The 12,080-nt window shown below is 38.3% G+C and overlaps 1 protein-coding gene across 1 annotated transcript in view; it reads right to left on the reverse strand.

The window, feature by feature from the left end:
• Nucleotides 1-12,080, reverse strand: part of Spcs2 (signal peptidase complex subunit 2) — a 32,362-nt gene that overhangs the window by 20,133 nt on the left and 149 nt on the right. The gene's annotated exons all lie outside the window — the stretch shown is intronic.

A 12,080-nucleotide genomic window follows, 5' to 3' on the forward strand; every position in this document is an offset into this window, starting at 1 on the left:
AAAGGAAGGAAGGAAGGAAGGAAGGAAGGAAGGAAGGAAGGAGGGAGGGAGGGAGGGAGGGAGGGAGGGAGGAAGGAAGGAAAGCAGCCATTTCAGCATGTGCTGAAATAGCCTCAGCACTAATTTCACTGTCTGGTACCTGGAAACAAGCAAAACAGTAATATTTCCAGTAAATGGCATAAGTTAAAGAAAGATTATAATTTGATTTCTGAAGAGATGGTAGCATCATCCATTTTGTATGCCTGAAAAACTTAGTCCATTTCAAAGTAAATAAAGAGGGCAGTGACTGACACAAGATGCTTATTTTTCTGATTGTTATTTTCCATCATTCTCAAAACTAATCTTAATACTAAAGTATACGGTATTCTCCATGATCTCTCTGCTGCTATTCAGAGTTATTTTAGAATCTTTTTTCCTCACTCTTGTCTTCCTTCACACTAAGTTAAAACTGCAATAAAAAGGGAAAAACTCAAGTTGGGATTGTGGCTCAGTGGTATAGTGCTTGCCTAGCATGAGTGAGGCACTGGGTTCAATTCTCAGCACCACATATAAATAAACAAAATAAAAGTCCACTGACAACTAAAAAATATTTAAAAAAAGGAAAACACTCACATATGACCTCAGAGGATAAATCAGTGGAGGACAGTATGCAGAAAAGAGCAAAAGAATGAGCCTGCCACCCTTAGAAAGGTCTGTTTGCAAAGTTGGTCTTGGAATGGCATCTGATAACAGTCCCTACAGTAATATAAAATATTCCCCAAATAAGAGTGGCTTGTTGTATATAAACTGTTTATATAAACAATTCAACTATGCCGAACACTTTTCCTTCTGGGAATCTGGCAAACACCAGGCTGAGGGTTGCCTATTTAATCAGCCCTAATAAAAGAAACCCAGACAGAATCCCTAATAAACTTTCGGTGCTGACACTACTTCACAGGTACTGTTGCCATCTCGCTGCTAGAGGAAGTAAGCATGTCCTATGGGACTCCAACAGCAGAGGACTCTCAATCCTGTGCTTGCTTTCCTCTGCATTTCATTTGTGCAGCTTTTCTTCCTTTGCTGATTTTGCTTTGTATCCTTTTGCTGTATTAATCTTTCCTGAGTAGCAGTATGTACTGAGTCCTATTAGTGCTTCTAGCAAATCACCAATCAGGGTGGTCTTGTAAACCTCTGATGGAGACAGTACTGTCCCGTGTCACCTAAAAGACAAATTGGATGTTGTGCTTCATACACAATTCCTCTTCCCTCATTCATGCATACTGGGCATAACCAATGATCAAATGTATTTACTTAGCCATTATTTGTACCAAGGTGATATGATATATGCACATGGTTTAAGGACTAAGAGTTCTTAGTTTTTAAACTTAGTTCAAGTTAGTTCTTGCGGGAGGCACGCAAAAAACAAATCAAACCAAACAAAAAACCAACAACTAGCAATCTCTGCTTTACCATAAGTCCGTAGTCATTTCCTACTTTCCAAAGAGAGACAACTATTCTCATCTCCTATAGTTGATATTTTGGGTTTTACCTCTAATATCCTTTCAAAACATATCGCTGTGGTGCACCACCTGTGAAGCTACTTCAGTGGTCTTTTACTGGGTACCGAGCCATAGGGGACTTAGGTCTCCCCTTGGGGACGATCCCTGGCATTCCCATGTGTAGAATGCCCAAGGCGTGAGATCTCTGCCCTTGCTCTACCAATGGGACAGCCCACCTCCTGCCTTATTTGGCAAAGAACATTCTATAGAACACCTTTGAAGTTCCTTTTTGTATAAATAAACCAAACTTGGGCTCCCACTCTCTTTTTCCAGTGTGGAAGCTGGACCCCTAATGACATAGAGCTGTCCCACCCTTGCTTTTCAAAGTTACTTCCCTGTCTTATGGTCTTTTCGTCACCTTCTTTTTCTCAGCCTTATTTCGCAGCCAGTTCACTCCACATGGAGGAACTGGGATCCAACTGCCTGTGCCAGATGTGGGAGGGATATTGCTACTAAATTTTTCAGTTTTTTGGCATTATATCTACTGATTTCTCACTATGAAAAATGAAATTTAGCCCCTTGCTACACAGTTATTCTTCCTGCCCCTTCCCACCATCTTTTTGATATAGACATAGATCAATATGGATTTGGTCTTATATAACACCTTAATTTTTGTCAGATCATGAACTCAGAGTTTACAACCATAAATGCTATTAACAAATAAGTCATATAGAATACTAGATTTACTTTTTATTTCCTGCATAGCTTTTTGTTTTATTTTTAGCTAGTTTTTTGTTTTTACCATACAATATATTTATCAACAATTTATTCTTTAATTCTATGCCAATTGTTTAAAATAACCCCACAATATATGCAAACAGATTCAGCACTGTATGAATTTCCTCTTCTTGGAGAAAATTCTTGGAGACTTCAGACTTGCTTCAATCTAAATGTTGCTGCTCTCCAACCTGCTGCATAACTATCATCCTGGACTCTTCCTTTACTATGACACTGGGGTTTTCCTTAATCTCTCTTAGACTGGATTCCCTTTTCTTATTATATCTTACTCTTTCCTTGGTTCACTATTCCCTTGATTTGGTGAAGCACAAATCTAGTGGTTTCCTTAAAAATGCATAATGGAAATAAAGTATGCATCTGAAAATGTCTCTTCTACCCTCTACACTTGAAAAATAAAAAAATATATATTTCTCTTTTAAAAAACTGCACATAAATCAAAACTACTCTAAGATTTTATCTCACTCCAGTTAGAATGGCAATTATCAAGAATACAAGCATAATTAGTGTTGGCAAGGATGTGGGAAAAAAGGTACACTCATACACTGCTGGTGGGACTGCAAGTTGGTGCAACCATTATGGAAAGCAGTATGGAGATTCTGCAGCAAACTTGGAATGGAACCATCACATTTGACCTAGCTATCTCACTTCTCCACATATACTCAAAGGACTTAAAATCAGCATACTACAGTGACACAGCCACGCTCAATTCACAATAGCTAAACTATGGAACCAACCTAGATGTCCCTCAACAGATAAATGGGTAAAGAGAATGCGGTTTATATACACAATGGAATATTACTCAGCCTTAAAGAAGAATGAAATGATGGCATTTGCAGGTAAATGGATGGAATACAGATTATCACTTTAAGTGAAATAAGCCAATCCCAAAAAACCAAAGGCTGAATGTTTTCTCTGAAAAGCAGATGCTGATCCTTTGGGGGGTAAGGGTGGTAGGGAAGAATGAAGAAACTCTGGATTGTGCAGAGGGGAGTAAGGGGAAGGTGGGGCTGTGGGGACGGGAAGGACAGTAGAATGAGACAGACATTATTACCCTACATACATGCCTATATATATATATAAAATACAATTACACTGCTGGTGTGACTCTGCACCAGAGGAATGAGAAGTTGTGCTCCATTTGTGTACAATGTGTCAAAATGCATTCTCAAATATCACATATAACTAATCAGAACAAATTTTAAAAAGATAAAACATTCTAACATTTGATAGAACAATGACTAGAATACATTAAAATCTACCATCTATGTATTAACACTGAGTTGCATTTATCCTAATAAAATAATCCCTTTGAAAGATAGTTGTAAAACAGCTAATTATTGTCAAATCTGGTAAATAAAGAGAAATAGTCATGTTTTAAAAAATTTTATTTATTTATTTATTTATTTATGTATTTTTTGCACAGTGGCACACACCTGTAATCCCAGAAGCACAGGAGGCTGAGGTAAGAGGACTGAGTTCAAAGCCAGCCTCTGCAACAGCGAGGCGCTAAGCAACTCAGTGAGACCCTGTTTCTAAAACACACACACACACAAATAGTGCTTAGTCATTATTTGTGCCAAGGGTGATATATGCACATGGTGTGGCTCTGTGGTCGAGTGACCCTAAGTTCAATCCCCAGTCCCCTCACCCCACAAAAGAATTTCATTTTTGAAGTGCTTGAGAAAGATGTTAAATGCAACCCAAGCTTAAAGGATACATAAATAATACAGGAAGTCATTTTCTGAATTAACTGATTTGGGGATTACTGCTTTCTCCTATTCCCCATGCACCTTTTGGCTTTAAAAGAGTTGGGGGTGGGGGAGACAGACAAAATCTTGATCATTAGAGCATGCCCAGCAAATTGTCTTGAATTTAACATAACAGCATTTACACTTTCTATTCTTATTTTAATAACAGTGAAAACAGAAGTTCTGTAGTGATATCAAGGACCTCAGTGGACTGTTTCATAAATTTTCTTTGCTTGACATCAGTAGTAAAACTCAAAGAATTCCTCAATTCACACAGGAGAGGTGAAGAATGGGGGCAAGAAGGAGTGATCAATGAAAGGACCACACTCTGACTTAAAGAAATGTGCACGGCTCTAAGAGAAATAAACTTTTCCTCCTCCCTTCTTTGGTCTACCCATTTCAGAAATGGATATAAACTACAAGAGGGAAAAGTAGTAGGAAATGGGGCATATGAGAGACCATATTCTTCTACACAGTATTATTTATAAGGCTGAACAATTTGAACTTTATTCTGAAGCAGGCGATGGACAGTATCTTAAGCAGGGAAATGACAAAACTTGTTTTTCTAAAAAGTCATTTAAGTGGCAACCTGGCAGATGGTCTTCAGAGGAGTAACCAACACAGACAAACACATCAGATGGTGCCTGATGTAAGTACAAAACCTGAATGCTCAACAATAGCAGCAGGGGGACAAAAAGGGAATACTTACAATGTAGAACTGGCAAAGCTTAGTGACAGAACAGTTATAAGGAACGTGAAAAAGAAACAGATCACCACCTATTAAGAATTAGGGCTTGGATGACTTGTCTGAGTCATGTGTCATTTTCCAGGAAAAGGAACATAGGAAGAAAAAGGATAACTATCCCTTTCTATATATGGAGCTTGAAATGCTTTAACTTATATTTTTCTTCCTTTTGATCTCATAAGGAGATAATGAAAACTAACTAAAAGTAGTCTCAGAAGCAGAGATTACTATTTTGAGCTATAAATATATATGAATCCCTACCCCCTTCACATGCCCACCTTTAACAAGAAAAGATCAGTAGTAGTAAGTTGTTGGCAAGGACTTGCCTCGCACATGTGAGGTCCTGGGTTCGATCCTCAGCACCACATAAAAATAAATAAAAATAAAGATATTGTATCCATCTACAACTAAGAAAAAATTTTTTAAAAGAAAAAAATGTTAAATTTGGGAAGAAAATGTCTATCTTGAGGATGTGCAGTCACCTAATTTAGATCCGAATTCAGAAAATTCATGATAACCCAACAAAGCGATTATAGCTCTAAGCAACACACCAAATCTTCAATTTCAATCTTTTTTTTTTAATTAAAAAACGGCCAAAAAATAATACAGCACAGGAAATCACTGGCTTACTAGTGCTTATTAGTGGTTGCATATATGATTATAATTAGTTGGAAGTTAAAATTACCATGTGGCAATTAAATTATGAACATGCACATTAGTGGCAAGTCCAGAGAAACTGACTCAGATTTTTTTTTAATTTCTCTGCTCTGCCACAAACTATATTAGCAATGACCAGGCTGCTTCTACACCAGCCTGACCGTAACTTAACAAGCCTATAATACTACAGTTCTTTGAGAACCAGCTCCAGATACTGAATCCATGGTTTAAACATCTCACTACTGACTCCAGTATATGTGAGGTCTAAGACTAAAAATGACTCAAAGTGAAACAACTGCAGTAAGGGTGTGAGATGAGTCCTTATTCTATAGAGGGGGCAGATCATATGTTCCAAGAACGATATGTAATCTGTTCAGAAAAATGTAGCTATATTGTAAATTCCTTCAAACATTCCTAGTAGGGGGGAAAAACCCAACCATTCCTACTGGGAATGTAAAATGGTTGAGCCACAGGGGAAAACACTTTGACAGCTGCTTTCAACACAGTATCTTTAAACTCAGTAATTTTACTCATAGGTTTATTATCAAGAGAATAGAAAACATATAGCCACACAAATGTCTACAGTACAGTAATCAAAATAGCCAGAAGGTAGAAACAACTCAAAAGTCAGTTGATAAGGGGCTGGGGTTGTAGCTCAGTGGTATAGCACTTGCCTAGCACATGTGAGGCACTAGGTTCAAGCCTCAGTACCACACAAAAATAAATAAAACAAAGGTATTTTTTAAAAGTCAGTTCATAAATGGGTAAACAAAATGTGGTACATCTGCATAATGCATTATAATTTAGCCATAAAAAAAGAATGAAATAATAATATATGATACAATATGCATGAATCCTGAAAACATGCTAAGTGAAAGCAGATAGCCACAAAAGGCCAAATATTTTATAATTCCATTTATATGAAATGCCCAGAATAGACAAATCCCTGGAAATAAACAAACAAAAAAGTTCTGTAGGGGCTGGGAGGTAGAGCTTAGTGGCAAAGTGCTTACCTAGCATGTGTGAGGCCATGTGTTCAATACCCAGCATCACTTAATAAAAAATCAGAACTGGAGCTGGGACTGTGGCTCAGTGGTAGAGCGCTTGCCTAGCAAGTGTGAGGCACTGGGTTCGATTCTCAGCACCACATATAAATAAATAAAACAAAGGTCATTTGACAATTAAAAAAAAAAAAAAATCAGACCTGTGGCTGCCAGAGGCTGAAGGAAGGAACAAGATATGCTTGCTAGAGTATGGGGTTTCTTTGGGGGGATTATAAAAATATTCTGAGAGCTATGGTTAGTGGCACACACCTATAATCTCAGCTACTCAAGAGACTGAGGCAGTAGGCCCCCAAGTTTGAGGCCTGCCTTGGCAACTTAGCAAGATCCTGTCTCAAATTAAAAATAAAAAGGCAGGGGTGGGGGGTTTAAGGAATTTGGGGAATATAGCTCAATGATAGAGCTCCCCTGGGTTCAATCCTCAGTACCTCAAAAATAAATAAATAAATAAATAAAAATATTCTGAAATTAGATAGTAGTAATGGTTGCATAACCTTGTTGAGTATACTAAAGCATAAAACAAAAAAAGGTGAACTTTAGCTTCTAGGACACGACTTGCCTTCCTCTCTCACTGAGGTCTGTCTTCTTTATTTGATTTTTGTCTTCTTCCTGATCTATAAATATTGGCAAGCTCCTAAGCTTATCTTAGGTCCTTTTCTCTGCCTATACTCATCCAAAGGTGATACCAAGTGTTAGAGCTTAAGTACCATGTACAAGTGGATAACTTCCACATTTCCAAACTGGACATCTATACATCATTTGCCCTCTCCACTTAAATGTCTAATAACATCAGACTTAAATAGACTTTATTTTGCTGGTACTGGGGATGGAACTCGGGGCCTCAGACACGCTAGGCAAGCACTCTACCATTGAGTTACATCCCCAGACTTTTAAAATGTTTTCTTTTGAGACAAGGTCTCAGTAAGTTGTCCAGACGGGCCTCAAACTTACAGTCCTCCTGTCTCGGCCTCCTGAATAGCTGGGATTGGAGGTGTGTGTCACTGTACCAGGGAGAATCAAATTCTTGATTTCTGCTTATCCCTCAAAAGTGTTTTTCTCCCAGTCTTCCTCATTTCAATAAAAGACATCTCTACTCATCCAGTTTATGGAACAAAAACATGTTATCCTTGATTCTTTTCTCTGCCTTGTATTATACATTCTTACCATCGTTATATATTTTTGGCCGTACATTCAAAATATACCCAGAATCTGACCAGTATTTCTCAACATGAAGGACACTGTTAAAATGCAGAATAAATACAAGATATGTGTGAAAAATGCAATGTCCAGGCCTTGACTCAACAGGATCTAATTCATGTGAGAAGAGGTCCAGAAATCTGTTATTCCTAACTAATACTCAAGGAAATTTCATGTAATCAGACCTCACACTGTGATGTTTATTTATCTAAGGAAGCTGAAACCCAGAAGAACCACCTATAAGTGGGAATTATATATATTTGTACACGTGTACTTTTTTCTTGAGTGCTTACTGTGTGCCAAATACTAACTTTTAAGGCAAATATTATTATTATCCCCACTTTACAGGTGAGGCAACTGAGATACAGAGAGATTTATTAACTTGCCCAAGAAGCACATCTGGTAGGTGGCAGAGCCAGAATTCAAAGCTAAACAGATAAGTTTAGCTCCAGAACTTAAGCTCTCAACTAAGATAGAAAATCCGGCTGACAGCTCAGCCAAAGACAGACTCTAAGTATGAGGTTAAAAAAGCCTGGATACAGCTTCAGGAAAGCATAGTTTAACAAATCAACGTTAATAGCCAAAACAATTTATGCAAGCAGCTTTTATTTACAGGTGCCACTCAGAACAAAATGCCTTGATGTATTTTGGGTGAAGCAACTTTGTGCAATGAACTAAGTCAAGTCATTATGTAAAGGGCACTGGAAGACTAGATTTGCATACTTATTTTAAAATCAGGAAACAAGAATTGTTGTGTTCTTAAAAACAGTTTCAGAGGAGCAGAAATTCACATCTGTTTAAGAGAAAACTAGAAGCATGTGCCTCACTTTATGACAATTCTTTATGGCAAATGAAACTACAGCTGCAGAAATTAAAACCCTCCCCCACAAAATCAAGATACATCAAAATAAAGGACTATTAAAGGTACCAACCTCTTGTTCCCACAAACCAAAACCTTCTGTATTACTCCAATCCTGCTCCACTGAAAACAATTTTCTCATGCTCTCTCCTACAGTACCCTCAGTTTTCATACAATTAAATACACCATCCTCTAAGCTGTTTCTGAACACTTACGTAGTTTTTTTCTCTGCTAAAATCAATGCTATAAGTAGTTACTGTCTTGAGCACTATAGAGAATCCTTCAAAGAAAACTGAACAAAAACAAAATGAGTGAAGAAATACAATACAGTATGACATATTAGGTGACAGCTTAATTCCCATGTGCAGTAAGAGTCAGCAAAATTCAGAATTCAATGTAAGGCTGAAATGAAATTTTCCAAGAAAAAGCACTTAAACAGTTCCTGAGTACTCTCTCTCTCTCTTCTGTCCCTCGCTTCTTGGTTAAAACTTTCAAGTGCTCCTGTGTGAGGCCTTTTTATCTATTTCTACTACTCAAGTTGGGGTTCTCATCACTTTTGTTTCTCATCACTTTTTATGTAGCCCTTTATAAAAAACACTTATCGATATTATATAATTTAATCTTTACAAGACTATGTACATCCACAATACTTATTGTGATAAGTTATATATTACTGAACTTGAATTTCCTTATCTAAGGCTATGTGGCTTTTAGCATGCTACACAAGAATTCAAACTTACTTTTCTTTCCATGAAATCACTAGTATGGCATAGGTCCTTTGTTAGAAAACTTCTAATTTCTACCTCTCCAAACAATCTGAATAACTTCCTTTTAAATTACTTTATATCAAAGACCATCAACAACTTCTACTCCAACTTCAAGCAAACCATGCCCACCCCAATCTGATTTTACTTGTCACTATAATCCCCTTGGAGAACCTTCCAGTTAACTTACTACCTGAGAAACCTAAGGGACCCTCACATTCTGATCATCTTCGCTCAAGGAGACTTTCTTAGCTGATATGCTTTTCCTCTCTCCCTCAAATTAAGGTCTAATCTCCACTCTCAGACCTAAGAGGCCTTCCTCTAGAGCCCTCACCCTTATCAATTAGATCTAAGGATTATTCTCTCTCACTTAAATTTCTGCAAAAGGTATACATTTGAGGCCGGACGCAGCGGTGCATGGCTGTAATCCAGCAGCTCAGGAGGCTGAGATGGGAGGATAGTGAGTTCAAAACCAGCCTGAGCAAAAGCAAGATGCTAAGCAACTCAGTGAGATGGTCTCTAAATAAAATACAAAATAGGGCTGGGGATGTGGCTCAGTGGTCGAGTATCCCAGAGTTCAATCGCCAGTACCAAAAAGAAAGTATACATTTGAATACACCATATACTTCTTAAATATATTTAACATTTTGACTACCTCATCTCTTACATTCAGTTATTTAGTATTCTGTAATAGGATTCTCTTTTTTTTTTTTTTTGATATCAGGGATTGAATCCATAAGCGCTTGAGCCATATCCTCATCCCTTTTTATTTATTTTGAGAGAGGGTCTTTCAAAGTTGCTTAGGGCCTAACTAAGTTGCTAAGGTTGGCTTTGAACTTGCAATCCTCCTGTCTCAACCTCCCAACCCACTGGGATAACAGGAGTGCACCACAGAAATAGGATTGTTGATGTATTTATTCCTCCACCATCACACATCTGTACTGGACACTACAGAAATCAGAGATTATTAATGTATATTGTCACATTTGATTCTCCCAAAACAATCTGTAATGTAGGTGCCAGAGACCTAATATTTCTGATGGAGAAAAGAAACTCAGTGAGATTAACTGGCTTGCCAGTCTTCATATTATTTCCAAGGAGCAGATATACTTCAATCCAGGTTCTTCCAATAACATAATGATGCCATGTAGTACCCAGCTGGCCCTCCAAATCCAGACTCTATATTCACAGATTAATCAACCATGAAACAAAAACATTCTAAAAAAAAAAAAAATCTGTCCTAAACAGGTATACTTCTTTTCTTGTCATTATTTCCTAAAAAATACAGCATAGCAACTATTTACATACCACTTACATTATACACTATAAGTAATCACGGGTAATTTAAAGCATATTATAGATGTGCAGCTCATATATAAATACCATTTTACCTAAGGGACTTGAGCATCCTCCAGTTATCAAAACCCACAGGGGCTCCTGGAACCAAATCCCAGCACACACAAAGGGACACCTTATTCAGTAATCTCCGCCTCAGCAGAAGGCCCATGCTTAATATTTGATGATACAGCTGGAAGGTAGAGGAAGGCTGGGGGGGGGGACAATCACCAGCTGTGAGGTACTCAGAATTTGTATATAAAACTGTCCATCAATTCCCAGTGCTCTCACATGTCTCGGAAAAATTTACGGTGCAGGCCTCCAGAATGCATTCCTGTCTTTAAGGAATTACATGGTTTTAAAAGTGTTAGAACCATGTAATTCAAACCTGGATACTCAAAAAAGACAAAAAGATCTGGATCTGAGCCTCTCCACACCATCATGTATTCATTTCTTAAGCACATACTATATATTAGGCACAGGAATATCTTGACAGTTGTTGTTCCTAATGAAAGTAAAAAATCTTGTTTACTAGATGAAAGAGACCTTAGGGTACATTTAGGTTAAATCCCTCATTTTGCAGATGAATAAGCGTAGGAAGAGCAAGCGTGTATCAAGGTCACCGAGCTAAATGCAGAACCAATACTAGGACTCTCGCTTCCCTGAAACTATTTCTTCCTGCATACTGTACAAAGACTAAGAAAAGACAACCCAGGAACAGTTCTACCTGCGCCCCCCCCCCTTTTTTTCCCTTAAACCCTTGTTGCTGAGTGTGCGGTTAAAAAAAATAAACAACAATTAAAAAAAAAAAACTGGGCGGGCACAGAAGGAAAGAGGCAAGCAGTAGTATACAGTAGTGCACTCGCTTGCAAACAGGCAGAGAAAAGAGGGCAGAGGGTAAAGAAGACATGAAGGGAAAAATCTTAAGGCTTCCTTTCAGCCCAGCAGGTTAAGTCAACACTCAAATGTTTTCATTAATAGCGTGATAAAAATGCCCAGAAACTTTAGCAAAAAGACTGAAGGAGCGTTTGGAATCTGCAGCAGCACACGAGGGTGATGTGGTGAGGAGTTTGGGTTTACCAACTTCGAGTAGATTCCTTAATTTCTCTGGGCTTCAGTTTTCCCCGTCAGTGAAGGGCACTTTGTACGGTGGACACCAGCACAAGGGAAAAGTGATGGCCACGTTGATGTGTGGGAGTAATCAAATTATGAAAAGCTGTGGTGGCCACCATTAAGGACCAGGGACATTTCTGACAAAGAAGCCCTGAAGAGGTGAAAGTTCGGGCTTAAATTGGGGAATGTGCGGGCTACAAGCCCGTGTCGGTGGGCTAGACGAGGGTTTTCCTCAAGAGGCCGCAAAAATAAGGGGGCGGGGATGGGAAGGTGGTCTCACCGTTCCCCAAGCCTCCCCAGGATTTGACTGTCCCCAGGAACCGAC

This window comes from Marmota marmota, unplaced genomic scaffold (genome assembly GCF_001458135.2).
Source record: "Marmota marmota marmota unplaced genomic scaffold, marMar, whole genome shotgun sequence".
NCBI lineage: Eukaryota > Metazoa > Chordata > Mammalia > Rodentia > Sciuridae > Marmota > Marmota marmota.